Below are 11,761 nucleotides of genomic sequence, written 5' to 3'. Positions count from 1 at the left end.
GCTTCTCTCTCTCCCTCTGCCACTCCCCCTGCTTGTGCTCTCCTGCTCTGTCTCTGTCAAATAAATAAATAAAATCTTTTAAAAAATAAAATAAAGTAAATAAAGTCCCAGAGCCTCAGTTTTCTGACCTGTAATTTTGGGGGTACGGGTACCTATCTGACAGGGTTGTTATGAGGCTATGAAGTCGAACTAACAATGACAAGAATGCACCTAGCATGCCTGGCGCGCTGTAGGTATTCAGTCCGTGCTCATTCCCAGAGTGTCCTGCCATCTGTTTTCTTTTCTATAAAATGGAGGGCGATGGTAAATGCCTAACAAAATAACATCATAAAATACCTGATATGTGCTTCTTTGCCTTCTCTGAGCTTCAATTTTGCCATCTACAAAACATTGCACTAATACTATGTAAAAGGGTTATGAGAATAAAGAGAGATAATAAATATAAAATTGTTCTGTACTGAACATGGCACTTAGTACTGAACAAATCTGTTATCATTATTATTCTTTTTCAGGAATATATTCAACAATCATCTCTTGAAAAATATCTATAATCGTGCCTGGTCCTGGATCAGCTGGTCTTTTCATCATTCTTTAAGTCTTCTCTAAAGGAACCAATATTTTTGTCAAACTGTTAACATCAAACCACTGAACTTTTGTCTCAGCAGTGATATCAAGATTTCAAGCCCTGACTAGGAAGGCGATTTTCCATAATAGTGAAGGATCATGAACATGTAAACAAGAGATACTAGTTAAAAACCTCAAGACATTTCATTCAACATCAACATTAGTTGATTATTGTTTTCATCACCTTCACATTAGCTGCTTCTAATTAATTCAATGTTGAAATAGAGAAACAAAAAGAGAGAATGTATATCCTTCGTGGCCTGGAGACCCTAAGAGAACACTGCTTCTCTCTCAATTTATAGGAACCACTGAAATCCAAGGGTAACAATAATTCAGGAGGTGTTTTTGTTGCCTCCAAACCATTATTGAGACCACCACAATCAGGACTTGACTAATTGTGAAGTTTGCTAAGTTTGTTTCTCTGTTCCATTCCTTCGTTTTCAGTCCCTTACCCCATACCTTGTACCCTTTGAGCCCTTTTGCCAGGACTCAGGCTCAATGACCTACCTCCAGGAGAGCCTATTTTATATCCCACCTCCAAAAGATTTCTCCGTCCTCTGTCCCATCTCTTCAGCTCCCTGTTCTGTACACTGATAATCTGACAAATTCACAATAACACGATAGCATGTGTTTATACAGTTTCCTACTTCGAAGTTTCTCATGTAAATTCTTACAAATCCCTGGGGTGCCTGGGTGGCTCAGTTGGTTAAGCATCTAACTCTTGGTTTCAGCTCAGGTCATGATCTCGGTGTCCTGGGATTGAGCCCCGCTTTGGTCTCTGTGCTAGCATGGAGTCTGCTTGTCCCTCTCCCTCTGCTCCTCCCATCACTCGCATTCTCTCTCTCTCATTCTGTCTCTGTCTCTCTCTCAAGTAAATAAATGAATAAAAATCTTTTTTAAAAATAAATTCTTACAAATCCTTGTTGAGAACTATGTCTTAACCCCAAAAAGCTGTAGCAAGTCATTTATTCACCATTTACTGAGCACTTGCTATTTTCCATGTAGTAAACTTGGTACTAACATTATGTACATAAGCAAAATACATATGTGATTAAAGAAGCCCACAGTGTAGTAGAGGAAATAAATATGTGTGCAAATAACTGCAATAAAACTAAATGAGTGGTAGTAGAGGTATATACAAAATCTGTAACAGTAGGTAATTGAGGGATAAAGTTAAATAACCTGTTCTAGATCACACAGCTGTGACTGGTAGAATTAGGATTTGAACCCAGGTATTCTGACTTCAGAGCCTGTGGGCTTAACCACTATGTGGTAGTGGGAATAATCTCTAATGAGGCCTATTATTTTGAAATATAAATCCCTAAATAATTTAGAAAATGTATCTGATCAATTTCATTTAAAAAAAAAACAAACCTTAAAATAATATGTTAACCCAGTAAGGGAAAAAACATGACACACATTAAGATATCAACTAATCTTCTTTACTGTATCCCCACTGCCTGTCATATTAGGCATCCAATAAATATTTAGTTTTTAAACAATGAAATAATATTTAAAAAACCAAATGTACATTTACCTATAACCCAGCAATTCCACACCAAGATATTTACCTAAGAGATACAAAGACATATATCCATATAAATACTGATACAAAAATGTTTACAGCAACTTTATTTGTAATAACTAAGAACTGGAAAAACCCAACTATCCATCAATATTTGGCTTATAATGGCTTTAAAAAACTGTGGCATATTTATTTAGTAATGGAATACTAGTAAGAAATAAAAGAGACTACCAAGACAGGCAACAACACTGATGAATCTCAAAATAGTGTGCTGTAGTTAACTTACATTTAGACTATACTTAAGCAGGGCATACAAGAAGGAGAGCATGATTTTGTGTAAGAAGTATAATCCAAGGAATTAGATGAAGGGGGGGAAATCAGAAGGGGAGATGAACCATAAGAGACTATGGACTCTGAGAAACAAACTGAGGGTACTAGAGGGGAGAGGGATGGGGGGAGGGGTTGGCCTGGTGATGGGTATTAAAGAGGGCACATATTGAATGGAGCACTGGGTGTTATACGCAAACAATGAATCATGGAACACTACATCAAAAACTAATGATGTAATGTATGGTGATTTAATGTAGCATAATAAAATAAAATTTTTTAAAAATTATACAAAATAAAATCTAAATTAATTCTTCCCAAAAAGAAAAAAAAAAGGAAGCATAATCCAAGGAATTAGAAACCTGGGATTTGGTGTGATATCACTCCTCTTCCCAGATCTTTACTCTGTTGGCTAACTACTTGTTTGCTCATGGTCAACTTAATTAACCTATCTGGCTTACAGGTTTTTATGTCATTAATTCATTCATTCAGTAAATAATTATTGAGCCCATATTATATATCTTAAAAACTTAATACCTGAATGCTTTAAGGTGAAGAGGTAAACTGGATGATGCTGAGATCCCTGTCCATTCTAAAGTCTAATGGTTCTGGATGAAGAACTAAAGAATTAGCTAATTGTTCTATCCCATATATCTAATTAATTGAAAAAGAAAAGGAAACTTACTTTTTTCTTAGTAGAGGGGTTATATTAGAATTATATATAACTGTCTTGTTTCTTTTCCCTTTGAAAATAAAGACTAGCTTATCCATTTAAAATTTCCTATATAAATGTCATTTTTAAGAAAGATCATTTTCCAAGATATGGCCTCTTTTCTAAAAGATTACCTTTGAGCTGCCACTCCCAACCAGAAGCAAGCCTCTTCCTTATTAGACCATAGCTCCTCCTTGTGGTTGACAGATGTAAGACCCTTAAATTCCAACCAGAGAAAGTTAAAAAAAATTGATTTGATCGTATTAGGATTAACTCTGAGGTGAAAAACACCAGTATGATTTTGTCTTTACTCCATTTCCATAGATGCTCACTCATTCATCTTATTAACTAACCCAGCGCAATGAGTGTTACTTCAGAGATAATCCAGGGTAGGATTTTCAGTCTCAGGATCTTTCTTGAATCTGTGATGGTTTAAAGTAGCATATATGTTTTACAACTCAAATCTAGGTCTCAACAATAAATTCAGTGATTTTGCTTTGATCCATGCTAAATCCATGCTCTAGCATGGTAAATTATAGACTCTGCTTCATTGGGTAACAGGTCCTATCCTACTAACATAATTCTTATCGATGGCTTAAATAATACATAGAAGGATTTTTATCAAATTTGTGAATAACACTAAGATGGAAGGGGAGTTAAAATACAAGGTAACCAAATTAATCCAAAAAACAGTTTGACAAGCTGAAAAAATCAGACAAAACTAACAAGGTAAATTTTTAAGTAAAAACTCTAGCTCAAAAATTTAAACATGAAATATAATTGGGACAAAACATAAGGGCTTGCATTAAAATTTTTTCAGAAAATGAATTGCAACAGGATGGGAAAATCATAATTAGCAGCAGCATAAGTAAAAATTAATCACCAATGGGAGCTGGCTATTCAAAAGGTAATATGAATTTGAACTACATTAAAATAAATGGAAACAACTTAAATGTCCATCAGAAGAGAAAGGATAAATATTGGTATAGTTACTACAATAGAATATGATGTAGCAGTGAAAATCAATGGACAAAAACTTCATATAACAACATAGTTGAATCTCACAAACATAACAATAAGTTGCAAAAGAATATATATATATATATATATTTATACAGGTTCAAAATTTTTTTAAAGATTTTATTTATTTATTTGACAGAGAGAGACAGCAAGAGAGGGAACACAAGTAGGGGGAGTGGGAGAGGGAGAAGCAGGCTCCCCGCTGAGCAGGGAGCCTGATGCGGGACTTGATCCCAGGACCCTGGGATCATGACCTGAGCCGAAGGCAGCCGCTTAACCAGCTGAGCCACCCAGATGCCCCAAGGTTCAAAATTTTTAAATGCAAAATGATACTATGTATTAGGAATATATGAGTATATAATTTAAAAAGAGAAAAATACATGGTTACTTTGGGTAAGTGAGTGCATTTGAGGGAGGTACACAGGGAGTTTCAACTATAACTTGATAATATGCCATATTGTTAATATGGTGGTGAATCTATGGATATCCATTGCATTATTCTTTATATCTCTTTGTATGTCTTAAGTATTATGATATTTCTTGTGTCTTAGATTGCATTTAAAGAAAGAAGGTAATTAAAGTCCTCTCTATTACACTAATGAGACCATATATTGACTTCTATGCTCTTTTCAGGACACTAAGTGTCCCTGAAAAGATATAGAAAAAAAGGAACAGTGAGAGGGAAAGGCACTCAAATCCATGTCATGGTGAAAATAGTTTTTAAAAACTTGTTTTTGATTTTTTATTTATTACTACAACTTTGTAGTGTATCTTGAAATCTGGAACTGTGATACCTCCAGCTCTATTTTTCTTTCTCAAGATTGCTTTGGCTCTTTGAGGTCTTTCATTGTTCCGTACAAATTTTAGCATTATTTGTTCTAGTTTTGTGGAAAATGCTGTTGATATTTTGATAAAGATTGCACTGAATCTGTAGATTGCTTTGGGTGATGTGGACATTTTAACAATATTAATTCTTCCAATCCATGAGCATGGAATATCTCTCCATTTATTTGTGCCCTCTTCAATTTCTTTCATCAGTGTTTTATACTTGTCAGTGTACAGGTCTTTCACCTTTTTGGTTAAGTATATTCTCAGGTATTTTATTACGTTTGGTACAATGGTAAATGGAGTTGTTTTCTTAATTTCTCTTTCTGCTACTTCATTATTAGTGTATAGAAATGCTAGCAATTTCTGGCTACTAATTTTGTACCCTGAAACTTCACTGATTCATTTATTACTTCTAGTAGTTTTTTGGTGGAGTCTTCAGGATTTTCTATGTCATCTGCAAATAGTAACAAAACTGTTGCATTTTTTAAACATAAAATGGCCTAGTCCCAGATATTCTGATATAATGGTTTAAGGTAGGCTCTAGACATACTTTTTTTTAAAGATTTTATTTATTCGTTTGAGACAGAAAGATACAGAGAGAGAGCATGAGCAGGGGGAGAGGCAGAGGGAAAGGGAGAAACAGACTCCCTGCTGAGCTGGGAGCCAGATGCAATGGGGGGCTCAATGAGGGGTTTGATGCAGGGCTCGATCCCAGGACCTGGAGATCATGACCTGAGCCGATGGCAGACGCTTGAGCCACCCAGGCACCCCAGCCCTAGAAATATTTTTTTTTTTTAGAATTATTTATTCATTTGAGACAGAGAGGGAGAGAGCAGGAGCAGTGGTGAGAGGCACAGGAAGAGGGAGAAGCAGACTCCCTGCTGAGCAGGGAGCCCGACGTGGGGCTCGATCCCAGGATCTGGAGATCATGACCTGAGCTGAAGGCAGACGCTTAACCATCTGAGCCACCCAGGCGCCCCGCCCTAGAAATATTTTTAAAACTCTCCCTGTTTCTATTGCACAGCCAGAGTTGAGAACACTGGGCTAGGGGTTGGTAATTATACCTTCTACAAGACACTTCACATTTCTCACAATTTTTTTGCTATCTAACACATCTCAAACCACAGCGTAACATCTACATATATTTTACCTTTTATTTCTGATACTTAAAATGTTCTTGCAAAATAGCTTGTCCTGTATTATATTAAATTCAAAAATTAATGAGGATATGACAGAAATCTCAAAACTAATAAATAAACAATAAGTTCCATGCAGGCCAAGACATGTCTGTCTCGGTCATTGCTGTGACATTGTTATTTGCCCATTTGCCTGAATTTCATGAAAACTATAGAAAATAATTGCTATAAATTATAATTCTGAGAAATACAACTAATTCAAATTGGTAAAATTCTAAACATTCTCTCCACCACCTCCACATGGAGGTCAGCTCAATATTTGAGAGTGGGAAGGAATCCTGTATTGATTAGCTAAACCTCTCCCCTGAATCTACAAAAGCTTCAGAGAAATTATACAAAGGGATGAAGGAAGACATGACTAACCAATGAGAAACTTTTTGTTAAGCTTTTTATTTTAATTCCAGTATAATTAACATATAGTGTTATATTAGTTTCAGGTATACAATATAGTGATTTAACGATTCTATACATTACTATACATTATTTAACATTCTATACATTACTTATCCATAAGTGCACTCCTTAATCCCCATCACCTATTACACCCATCCCCCCACCCACCTCCCCTCTGGTAATCATCAGTTTGTTCTCCATAGTTAAGAGTCTATTTCTTGGGGACACGTAGGTGGCTCAGTTGGTTAAGCGTCTGCCTTCAGCTCAGGTCATGATCCCAGGGTCCTGGTATCGAGTCCCATACCGGACTCCCTGCTCAGTGGGGAGTCTGCTTCTCCCTCTCCCTTTGCCTGCCACTCCCCCTGCTTGTACTCTCTCTGTGTCAAATAAATAAAATCTTAAAAGAAAAAAAAAGAGTCCAATCTTGGTTTGTCTCTCTCTCTTTTATTTTTCCTTTGTTCGTTTGTTTCTAAAATTCCACATGAGTAAAATCATATGGTATTTGTTGTTCTCCGACTGACTTATTTCGCTTAACATTATACTCTCTAGCTGTAACCATGTTGTTGCAAATGGCAAGATTTCATTCTTTTTATGGCCTAATAACATTCCATTGTATATATATATACCACATCTTCTTTATCCATTCATTTAACCAATGAGAAATTTTTTTTTTTTAAAGATTTTATTTATTTGACAGAGAGACACACAGCGAGAGAGAGAACACAAGCAGGGGGAGTGGGAGAGGGAGAACAGGCTTCCCGCAGAGCAGGGAGCCCGACGTGGGGCTCGATCCCAGGACCCTGGGATCACGACCTGAGCCGAAGGCAGACGCTTAACGACTGAGCCACCCAGGCACCCAATGAGAAACTTTTTATACATTATTGCAAAAGGATTAGTATGGTTCTGAGATTAGAATGATTTTATTCACTCATTCATTTGTTCATTTCATAAATATGTATTGAGTAAGCTCTAAGTGTCCAGCCCTGAGCCAAGCACTGGGGATATAGCAGTTTTTTAAAAGACAGATATTGGTTTACCCTCATGAGGCTTACATTCTGGTAGTGAAAGTGGACAGTAAACAAGTAAATAATAACAAAGCATGGGAGGTGTTATTAAGTTTGTGTAATAGTTCCACTACTTACTTGTTCTGTGATCCTGAGCAAGTTGTTAACCTCTCTAAATCTCATTTCTAAAACAGAGATAAAAGTGTACCTTGTTCACAGGTTGTTTTGAGAATTAAATGAATTAACTGTCTAGCACACAGTAACATTTAATAGAGGTTAGCTCATAATATTAATGTGAATATCCCAATGAATTCACAGCATTCCAAGTTTTTATATTTTTTATGTTAAAAACTGCTACAACTAAATTTCCTTTCAGTTCATTCTCTCCTCAACATAATTCCTTTTTTAATATACTATAAGTAAAGATCCCCTCCCAATTATCTTTGGTCTATGTTGTGGGAATTCAGCTTCTTTCATCCTTTTTTACAAATCTTTTCTTCTACCCTAACAGCTATTCACGTCTATCTTTGCTAAGTACTTTCCATTTCTCTTTTACTTGTACCCAAAAGGGAGAAAAAATTCAATGTCCAGGTCTAATGAAAGCCCAAACCCAGTTGTTTGTGGAAATTTGAAGACCATGAGGGTTTGAAAACTGTAGGTCAGTATGTCCTCATCTAGTCTGGAACAATAATGCGAATGTGATACTCTATAAGAATGAGCTCATAGAAGAGTGGGGCAATGTATTTATTTATAGAAAGGAAATTGCACTCAGGATACCTGCTTTCTAGATCAGTGAATAGATGGCTGTCAAGCTAAATTAAACCTCTTAAAAGTTAATTTTTATGTGTAGGTCAAGCTGTGCAGAATGACCCTGAGATGGAATTAGGTTTATGGGATGGGAACCACGAAGTGCATTTACAGCTGCTCAGACACAGAAGAAAAACTGCTTCTAGAATCGTAACAGGTGAAAAGAATTTTAATCATCCCTGCCAGGAGTCAGTAGGATGCAGCAGGAAACCACCTGAACTCTAAGCATGGCACCAATATTTACTAGCTGTAAGGCCTTGGGCAAGGTGCTAACCTAAGTTTGTTCAGCACCAGTAAAATGGAAAAGATGATAATAATATCTACCTTACGAACTACTTTGAAAATTAAAGGAGATAATGATTAACGTATAGCATCCTGGGTCTAAACATTTATGACAGCCAAACATGGGTTTTATCATTGACAGAGAAAGAAGTATAACTGATTTGGCAGATCAGCACAGATTGCTATAGGAGTAAAAATGCAGAGCCTTACTGAAAGGTGATTTAAAAAAAAGAGAGAGAGAGGGCTTATAACATGGAGATGAGATGAATGAAAAGAAGTCATTGCAAATAAAACAGGATATAGTTACTGATAAAGGGAAAATGAAAAAGGGGGCACCTGGGTGGCTCAGTCGGTTAAGCGTCAGTCTCTCAATTTTAGCTCAGGTCATCTCCTGGGATGGATCCCCACCTCTGGCTCTGCACTCAGTGGGGAGTCTGCTTGAGGATTCCCTCCCTTTGCCTTTGTCCCTCCCCCGCTCACTCACTTGCAGGGTTTCTCTCTCTCTCTAAAATAAATAAATAAATCTTTAAAAAGGGGGGGGGAATAAAAAGGAATTAAAGATACTTTAATCAAGTAGATGGCCCAGTGTAAATAATTTAAATATAAATATTAGCTCAACAAATGTTATTTCCTTTCCTCTAGCAAGGTATCTGGAGCAGCAAGAATTTGAAATTTTCAAACCCAAAGAAGTTAGATCCTTAAAAAGTTACTTGGTATGCATATGGTTTTTCAAAAACATGAAGACAAATGAGTGAAGCATAGATTTGGAATTGGAGGACCTGGGTTCAAGTTCAAACTCTACTATTTACTAGTTGTATAACCTAAGAGAAGCTACACCCTTACTGAGAATTAGATAAACAATAATATAATAATTCCATCTTATTCCACTCCATAAGGTAGTTGTAAGATATGAAATAAAATTACAGAATATACGTTAGAAGTGTTCTGTAAACTGTAATGTGCTATATCAACAGACACTGGATACCTAATTTGTTTATATAAGTATATAAATATATAAATTTATATATATTGGCTTATATAAATTTATATTTAATAAGAGACTTTTGCTATGATTATTGATGATGTTTCAATTACAGTAAGAATAAGTGACTTCTTAAGCTCACACAAAGAAATGATTCCAAGTCCTTGAAGCTGATGAGTAAATTACTCTATTAATCAGGACTTAGTCTGAACTAGCAGTTGTTTTCATAAATCTTAAAGAATGGTGGCTTTTCAGTGGAAGAAATCACAAAGGAAAAAGATCAAGAGATTTCATTATATAAGCACTTAAAACTTCTGTACATGAAATATAAAATTAAAAGGAAGAAATATTTACAACAAACATGACAAAGGGCTAATGTCCTTAATAAACAAAGGCCTCATAAAAATAAATAAGCAAAACAAGAAGACCTCAAAGAAAAATAGGACAAGGACCTTCTACAAATAAGTAAATAAATTCATTTTTTAAATTAACCTATTTAATCATCAAAGAAATGAAAATTAAAGCCATCATGTGGTACCATGTTTGAGCATAACTTAACAAAGATTCAAATTATAAATAATGGTGTGTTGGTGAGGTGAAATGGGAACTTTCACAGGTACTTTGGAAACACAAATTAGTAGAATCTTTTTGGGGAAACAGTGAATAACACATATCAAGAGGCTTAAAAATAGTCAAGCCTCTCGTCCAAAAAGTTCCACTTCTTAACGCAGAACCAGGTCCTAAAGACCCCCAGAGGTTCTTGGGAATTAAAGTATGTAGTAACAGACAATAACAATAATGGTTGTAGCCAGCACTCACTTCGTGCTAATTGTTTTAAGTGCGTTGCTTATATTTTCCTGTTTATACAGAAACCCTATTATCTTCTTTATCTCAAATAAGAAATTGAGCCAGAGAAAGATTAAGTAATTTGCAAAGGTTACACATTTGGTAAGCAGAGGAGCTAGGATTTAGTTCACACGTGGGCAATAAATTCCACTCCGTTTTTAAAATGATGAACCACAACACAAGCATTTGTGACAATATATGACAAAAAAATATCATATTTGCCATTTATTTTGTTGGTAAAAGTTACTGTGGCTTTCCACAGGAGAATTTCCCTTTCTTTTGACAATGAAAGCAGTTAACTTCTTCTAATTGGTAATAACTGAAAATTGTTGGGGAAGTAATAGGTAGAGATGGAAAAAAATAATGCATGTAAAAATCTTAGAATGAACTTGAGATTTATTCTCAGGACTCTTAATGACCCAACAGATAATATAGCTAGGGATAAGGGATAATTTAATCTTCATGGTCATTATATACTCTATTCTCCTAAGTACCATTTCCTCCTCCCACCCCCACCAATCCTTCTTATACATTAAATTAAATGGTTAGGTATTCAACCTACAGCCCCAAACCTTGGAAGTCCTTGTCCCACTCCCCATATGGTATCCCTACTACTGGCTTTCTCCTTATATATTCATAAGCTGCAGCAGGAAGACCAATCATACGATATCACTGTGAACTAAGGGATGTATGAATTGAGAAACCATGCATCTAAAATCCAAAGTTTACTTGGAATTTACTTCTTTATTCATTGAAAACTTTTCATTAACCTTTATCTTCTTTGAAAATGTAAAACTCCTCCATAAAATGAACAGTGTACTGTTTGAAATCCTTAAAAAAATACTGAACTTAATCAATTCTTCCAAAAAGTGCCATGGAACTAAGGGAAAATGCCAATAGCTGAGTTGAAATAAAAACCTGACTTTGTTCAGCCAATTGTCCCTATGTCATATATTATAAAGTATCTTACATAATGTTCAGCACTCACGTTTTATGACATTGTTAATAATGAAAATCTTGTGCAAAAGGCATTATAAAAGGTTAAAATGATTTTATTGATAAATAAGGTGTTCACTGGATTTATAAAGAAATATTAAAACAGGGGCGCCTGGGTGGCTCAGTTGGTTAGGCGACTGCCTTCGGCTCAGGTCATGATCCTGGAGTCCCGGGATCGAGTCCCGCATCGGGCTCCCTGCTCGGCAGGGAGTCTGCTTC

This window comes from Phoca vitulina, unplaced genomic scaffold (genome assembly GCF_004348235.1).
Source record: "Phoca vitulina isolate PV1807 unplaced genomic scaffold, GSC_HSeal_1.0 scaffold25, whole genome shotgun sequence".
In the NCBI taxonomy this organism is placed as follows: domain Eukaryota; kingdom Metazoa; phylum Chordata; class Mammalia; order Carnivora; family Phocidae; genus Phoca; species Phoca vitulina.
Note: the sequence above shows the minus strand (reverse complement) of the source record.